Source organism: Phoca vitulina, unplaced genomic scaffold, assembly GCF_004348235.1.
Source record: "Phoca vitulina isolate PV1807 unplaced genomic scaffold, GSC_HSeal_1.0 scaffold25, whole genome shotgun sequence".
Lineage (NCBI taxonomy): Eukaryota > Metazoa > Chordata > Mammalia > Carnivora > Phocidae > Phoca > Phoca vitulina.
The window spans coordinates 46,134,637-46,141,703 of NW_022589728.1; the positions used below are offsets into that span (position 1 = coordinate 46,134,637).

Consider the following 7,067-nt stretch of genomic DNA (forward strand, 5'->3'; position numbering starts at 1 on the left):
TTACTGGCAATAAAGATAATAAATAAGTATTTAAGGTTGCTAAACACTGCCTTGGAGGAATTGCTAAAGATCTTAGTGAACAAAGAGAAGCTTCAGAAAAACTGAACAGCACTAAAACAAGAACAAGTTCCCAATTCTGGGTACGTAAACAAAGGAAATAAAATCACTCTCTTGAAGAAGTATCTGCATGTTCATTGCAGCATTATTCACAATAGCCAAAATTTGGAAATAACCTAAGTGTCAGTCGACAGCTAAATAATACAGAAAATGAAGATCTGGTGTATATATATATACAATGGAATACTACTCAGATATTTAAAAAGGAGGAAATCCTGCTATTTACAATACCATGATTAAACATGGAGGACATTATGCTAAGTTGAAATAATACTGACACAGTAAGACAAATACTGTATGATCATATTTATATGTGGAATTTTAAAAAGCCTAACTCATAGAACCAGAAAATAGAATGGTGGTTGCCTGGGACTGAAAGGTAGAGGAAAATGTTGGTCAAAATGTACAAACTTTCAGTTAGAAGATGACTAAGCTCTGAAGTTCAAATGTACCGTATGGTGATTATAGTAATACTGTATTGTATACTTGAAATTTGCTGAGTAGATCTTAAGTGTTTCAACACACACACACACAAAGTTAACTATGTGAGGTAATGCATGTGCTAATTAACCTGACTGTGGCAAACATTACTAAATCATCGGGGCGCCTGGGTGGCTCAGTCATTAAGCTTCTGCCTTCGGCTCAGGTCATGATCCCAGGGTCCTGGGATCAAGCCCTGCATCAGGCTCTCTACTCAGTGGGAAGCCTGCTTCTCCCTCTCCCACTCCCCCTGCTTGTGTTAGCTCTCTCGCTGTCAAATAAATAAAATCTTAAAAAAAAAAAAAAAGAATACTAAATCATCATGTTGTACCCCTTAAAAAATCATGTTGTCCAACCTAAATATATACAATTTTATTTGTCACTAATACCTCAATAAAGCTGGAAGAAAAAGGAACAAGCATACTTTTAATCTGGAAATTAGCTGTTCCTTTGTCACTGATTTTATTTTTGTACATAGAAGTTTAAGCTAAATTGATCATTCTTATGTCTACTTACTGAATCATTAAAAAGGGACTTTATTACAAAGATATAACTATAAACTTAAGTTTTAATAATAGCAAAAATTATTTTAAATAGGTAAATTCTTTGCCCACACCACAACAGAGTTCTTTATGGAATGCCTACACACAATCCAATTCTCTAATTATTTTCCTTGCAAGAAATCTAGAAAAAGTCTTCAGTAGAATGGTACTAAGCAAATTTGGCATGACAATTCAATAGTATAGTGACAATCTCAAAAGTTCATTTTTAAAGGATGAATAACAAAACAAAGTCAACATGGAGTCAATGAAAAATTCTGCACCAGAAGAGATTCATCAGCTCTACATGAAGAAAAGCATACCACTGACAATTATTTAAAGTAAGAAATTGAAAAAAAAAATCCAGAAAAAAATGTGCTTTAGGAATATGCAAAAAATTAAGAACTCAGGGTGAGGGAAAAAAAACAGTATTAGAAGGAGATTGGGATAAAACAAAACTGCAAGTAAAATAAAAACATAAAAGAAATTTAAAATCCAATTTGTGAGCAGTAAGAAACAGAAGAAATACTGCAGAAAATCAAATCCGGGACAGAAAGGCCTGCTTAAGAAGCGGTACAAAAGAAAAGAAAAGGGCACCTGGGTGGCTCAGTCGTTAAGCATCTGCCTTCCGCTCAGGTCATGATCCCAGGGTCATGGGATCGAGCCCCGCATCAGGCTCCCTGCTCTGCGGGAAGCCTGCTTCTCCCTCTCCCACTCCCCCTGCTTGTGTTCCTGCTCTCGCTATGTCTCTCTCTGTCAAATAAATAAATAAAATCTTTAAAAAAAAAAAAAAGAAAAGAAAAGAAAAAAGTTAAGGCTGTGTGACATGATTAATACAAGTTGAAACCAGAGCTAACCCATGAAAAATTCCCACAGAAAAAAAATGAAAAAACAAAACAAAAGGCACAAACTTAAGAAACTACTTCCCTCACTAAAAAAAAAGATTGAAGAAGCTGTCATCTTCCAGATAGGATTAATGGATTAAAAAAATCAGTAGCTATAACACTAAACTTTGAAATATTTTAATCACTCTAAATCTTTACAATGCAACCAATGGCTGTACCTACCATGGAAACAGTACACAAGATCATGGAAAGAGCTTATATCCACAGCTAAGATGGTGTAAATATGCCATAAGCTGTGTATCTCACTGATTACTTTGTATTTGTATGTGGGCATTAAGTTACTCAGGGCAAACACAAGAACCTAAACTGGTGTCTTCAAATAAAAATTGTACTTTTTTTTTTTTTTTACATTTACTCCCTTTTTAAAACATGCTGTCTTATATTATTATTCACTTGCAATGAAGTATTAAGTCTTCACACTTCATAAATAAAAAAGGCCAAGTGTATTTTGTTACTTATCAATTAATTCTTATAACAGAAATGATGTATATCAGCACAGTCAGTTCTTACTACTACTGAGACAACATACTCCAAAATAAATCCTAGTTCTCAATTTCTGGATGCATGTATTTTTGATTTTAAATGCACAGCTGTAACACTTGTAAATTAATTTTTTAACCTAAGGTAAGAACAAAGTAGCAAAAGAACACACTCCAACCCAAGCACTTTTATGAGTCCTGAAATGTGTTATATAAAAAGGACAAGCTTCCTGGTGTATTGGTTTTGAAGGTTAATTAATAACACATTATTATTATCCGTAGTAGTAGTATAGTTATTTACTTCCACCAGCCATTGATAAAATAATCCAAGCCTAGTTGCTAAGTAAGTGAAGCTGGAAATAAAATTAGTCACCATGAAAATGACGACACCATGAGAGACTATGGACTCTGAGAAACAAACTGAGGGTTCTAGAGGGGAGGGGGGTGGGGGGATGGGTTAGCCTGGTGATGGGTATTAAAGAGGGCACGTACTGCATGGAGCACTGGGTGATATATGCAAACAATGAATCATGGAACACTACATCAAAAACTAATGATGTAATGTATGGTGATTAACATAACATAATAAAAAAATAAAAAAGACTTTGAAACAAAAAAAAAAATGACAAGTGTTTCATTTAATTTATATATGAAAAAAATTTACAGCTAACTTTTTCTAGAGTTGTCTATACTTGTAGACTCCAATTCCTCTCCTATTCTCTCTGTAAAACCAGGTTTTCCCCCAGGTTTTCTCCCCCACTATTCTCCCAAAAGTGCTCTTGCGCAGTCCCCAAGGACCTTCACGTTGCTAAATCCAATGGCCATTTCACAGTCCTCATCTTACATGACTTGTCAACTGAGCAGGAGACACAGATGATCACTTTCTCCTTCCTGAAACACTCTCTTCACTTGGCTTCCAGCACTCCACATTCCTACCTTCAAAGGCTTTTTTTTCCTCCTCAGTCTTTGAGGTTCTTAATCTCTCCAACCACTGAATGTGGAAAGCCTAGAGCTCAATCCTCAGTTCTTTAGACCAGATCTCATACAAGCTCATGGTTTTAAATACTATCTACTTGTTAAAGACTCCTAAATTTCGATTTCAAGTTGCAATCTTTCCCATCAACTCCAGTCTCCTATAACCCCATGTGAACAGGCATCTCAAACCGGACACATCTAAAACTAACTCTTAATTCCCACTCTACCCACCTCCCCTTATCTCTCCACCCTTAAATCTTCCCCATCTCAGTAAACAGCAAATCCATCCTTCCAACAGCAGGCCAAAGAAAGGCCTTAGAGTCATGCTTCATTCTTTTACCCGTCCACTCCACATCCAATCCATCAATAAACCCTGGCAGCTACCAGCTGGTCTAAGCCCCCATCATCTTTCCCTTGGATTCCTGAACCAACCTCCTAACCAGTCTCCCCTCTTCCATCCTTGCCCCCACAGTCGATTTTGAACACAGCAGCCAGAGCGACTCTTTAAAACGTTGTAAGATCCCCCAACTCCTCTGCTCAAAACCTTCCACCCATTCCCCTCTTTATTCAGAGAAAAAGCCAAGGTCTTTACCAGGACCAGTTAGCTCTCAGACCCCATTCTGCGCTCCCTTACTCTGCTCAAACCTGCTGGCCTCCTTGCTGGTCCTCCAGTAAGACTGGCAGTTTCTGGGCTTCTGCACCTGCCTGGTACACTATTCCCCTAGGTAGCTCCATGGCTGTCCTTCACTCCCTCCAGTTTTGTTCAAGAATCTTCTCCATGACGCTGTTCTTTATTTTAAAACTGCATCTGCTTCTTCTCTGGGTCTTCTATCCCCCTTAGATGCTTTATTTTTCTTCTTAGCAAGTTACCATCTGACTGGATATATTTTAATTTTTTCAAATGATTTTGTTTATTGTACCCACTCCTCCAGTGCTCCATGAAGACAAAGATTTTTTTTTTCCCACCCCTGCATTCCCAATGTGTAGAACAGTGCCCGACCATGAAAGGCATTCAATATACATTTGCTACAAGAATGTTGAATATGGAAATTCTTATATCCTGATAAGGCTAAGAGATTTGGGAGATTCTAGTATCCAACCTCTTTCCTCATGGGAAATAGGACTTCCCTTCTGATGTTCATAGGAACAGTGGAAATTCTTTATCCTTCATAGTAAGTAACTCAATTTGCTCTAAACAACATGCCAAAAGTCTCTTCATTCCTTTTTACTTCAGTCTCTCTCCAGTGCCTTTTCTATATCCAGTAAAATATTAACTTATTGTCATTGAAAAATCTTTCATTTCCCTTCAGTACTACTGTCATCATATTGCAAAGGCAAAGTGAACTCACTAAAAATGGTATCGAAACACAAATAATGAAGAATAGTAATGAAGCATACAAACAACCAAATAAACCCAACTCTTATTTCAAATCAAACTGCATTGGTAGTGGTGAGGGCCTTAGTCCAAGCTTATTATCCATTTTAATCTTTAATGAGCAAACATTTTTCTCATTACACTCCTTAAAAACTAAAAAGAAGTTGGTATAGGGTTCTTGCATATAACCATGAAAATTAAGCCTGAGAGAAATCAGTTCAGGCTACAATCAAATTAAACAAACAAACAAAAATCTCTAGAACATGTATGGACAGGTAACAGAAGCAAGAACACCGCAGTAAGGCAGATGAAGCTCAAATCCCAGCTCACCCTCTGCTAGCTGTCTGACCTTCGACTAGTTAACTCAGACTCTCCGTGCTCAGTTTTCCTTATCTGTAAAATGGAAATGGAACCTCACAGGGTTGCTGCAAGGATTAAATAGAGGTATTAGGTATTTCAAACACTCAGCCCCATGTCTGACACAGAGTAAGCACTGAAAATAGTTATTACTATAATTCCTATACCACTGGTATTACAGCTGTTTAAGCTAGGAGCTCCTTGGTACCATTGTTATTTTTTTAAAGAGTGAGAGGTGTCACTATTCAGGGGTATATTTTTTTTTTTCCTAATTATGTTCAGTAGCCAATTTTAAAGAATAAATATATCTTTTCCTCGAGGCAGGGCGCTGTATTGGAAAACCTGGCGGGTAAACCACCCGCTTCCTAGCATTGCACATTAAGAGACAAATGGCTCTTTAAAACACGGGGCCATGTGCCATTCTGGACTGTTCAGTCACACCGCAACAGCTGTTTACACCTAGACTGCGGGCTCCTTACGATCGGCCACGGACTGCCCCGTTGCTGCCGCGAAAGCACATGCTCGGTCCGGGCGCAACAACAGAGCGCCGGCGGAGGGTTGCGGCTCAGACCTCCCGATTAACCGCGAGCGCGCCCCGCCCCGGGCCCGCCCCGCCGCGGCCCGCAAACCCGGGCTGGCCCCCTCCTGCGAGCGACCACGGCCTTTGGCCGCAAAAACAAACAAGAACCCTCGCAGGCCCTTTCCCAGCCCTCACGAGCGGCAGAGCCCTGGACCCGCGACGCCCAGTCGGGCTCCCTCCCGCCGCCGAGTAGGTGCGGGGGTGGGGGGGTCCCCTGGCCCCTCGGCCAGGCCCCGGCCCGGGCCTCTCCGGTGCGTCAGGGCCGCCAGGGGAAGTGTCAGCGGCTCAGTCCTAGGGCCGCCCACGGGCCCCGGCCCAAGTACCTTCGACACGGTGGAGCAGAGGAAGCAGCGGCGGCGGCAGCAGGCGGAGGGAAGGAGAGGCCATAGAGACAGGCAGAGCTCTCCCCGGGCTAGAGCGGCCTCACGCCGCGGCGGACGGCGCGCCCCCTGGAGGCGGGAGGCCCAAGCGGCTGCTCTGCTTGCCCAGAACTGGAAACTCAAGAATGAGGGCAAGGACCAAACCTGGCGTGGGGAGAAAAGAATGACAGCCTAGAAAGAGGTTTCTCCGACCTGAGTCCAGGAGCACTTTGCACTATTCACATCCTTTTCTAAATATACATCCCACCCCGTCAGCTAAATGAAGGCTTCAAAGCAAGGACCGTTTTATTAAGAGCTGTAGGCATCAATTAATAGTCACTGGTCTCTAGGTAAGGCTAATATATAACCCAAATGGACATATTCATAATAGTAACTGCTCTAATTCTAAAATATGATGCAAAGGTCTTTTTTTAATGGTTTGGATATTTACATCCCATATTTTAGGATTCCTGGACTAAATGCAACATGTATACAGCCAAAACTCACTAGAAATGTGGTGGGTAGTGGGGTGGTATAAGTTCATTTACTGGAAACATAAAATTCTATATATATATATATTGTTCCTACAGACATCCTCTGCACAGTGATTATCCCTTCTCTGAATTCTAGTACCACTGGCTCAACCAGGCCACCCTCTGGGATGTCTCATGTCCATCCACTCAAGCGCTATCATTCAGTCTAACAGTTTGTTCTTGGTAAAGTCATGTAAGTGTTTGGGATGATTGTCAAATTCAAGAGAATCTCTCTCAAATTTATTTCATTAAGAATTATGATTTCAGGGGACACCTGGGTGGCTCAGTTGGTAGAGCATCTGAGTCCCGATCTCAGGGTCATGAGTTAAAGCCCCACATTGGGTGTGGAGCCTACTTAAAAAGAAAAA

General features: G+C 40.7%; 1 protein-coding gene across 2 annotated transcripts in view; it reads right to left on the bottom strand.

Annotated features, from left to right (window-relative positions):
* ANKRD46 (ankyrin repeat domain 46) overlaps positions 1-6,209 on the bottom strand; it is a 35,866-nt gene extending 29,657 nt beyond the window's left edge. Inside the window, exon 1 of one of the 2 annotated variants that reach the window (XM_032421676.1) lies at positions 6,131-6,209. The gene's annotated coding sequence lies outside the window, so the exon portion shown is untranslated. The remainder of the gene's footprint in view (positions 1-6,130) is intronic. The other variant, XM_032421677.1, reaches the window with a different exon arrangement.
* Between the last annotated feature and the right edge of the window lie 858 nt (positions 6,210-7,067).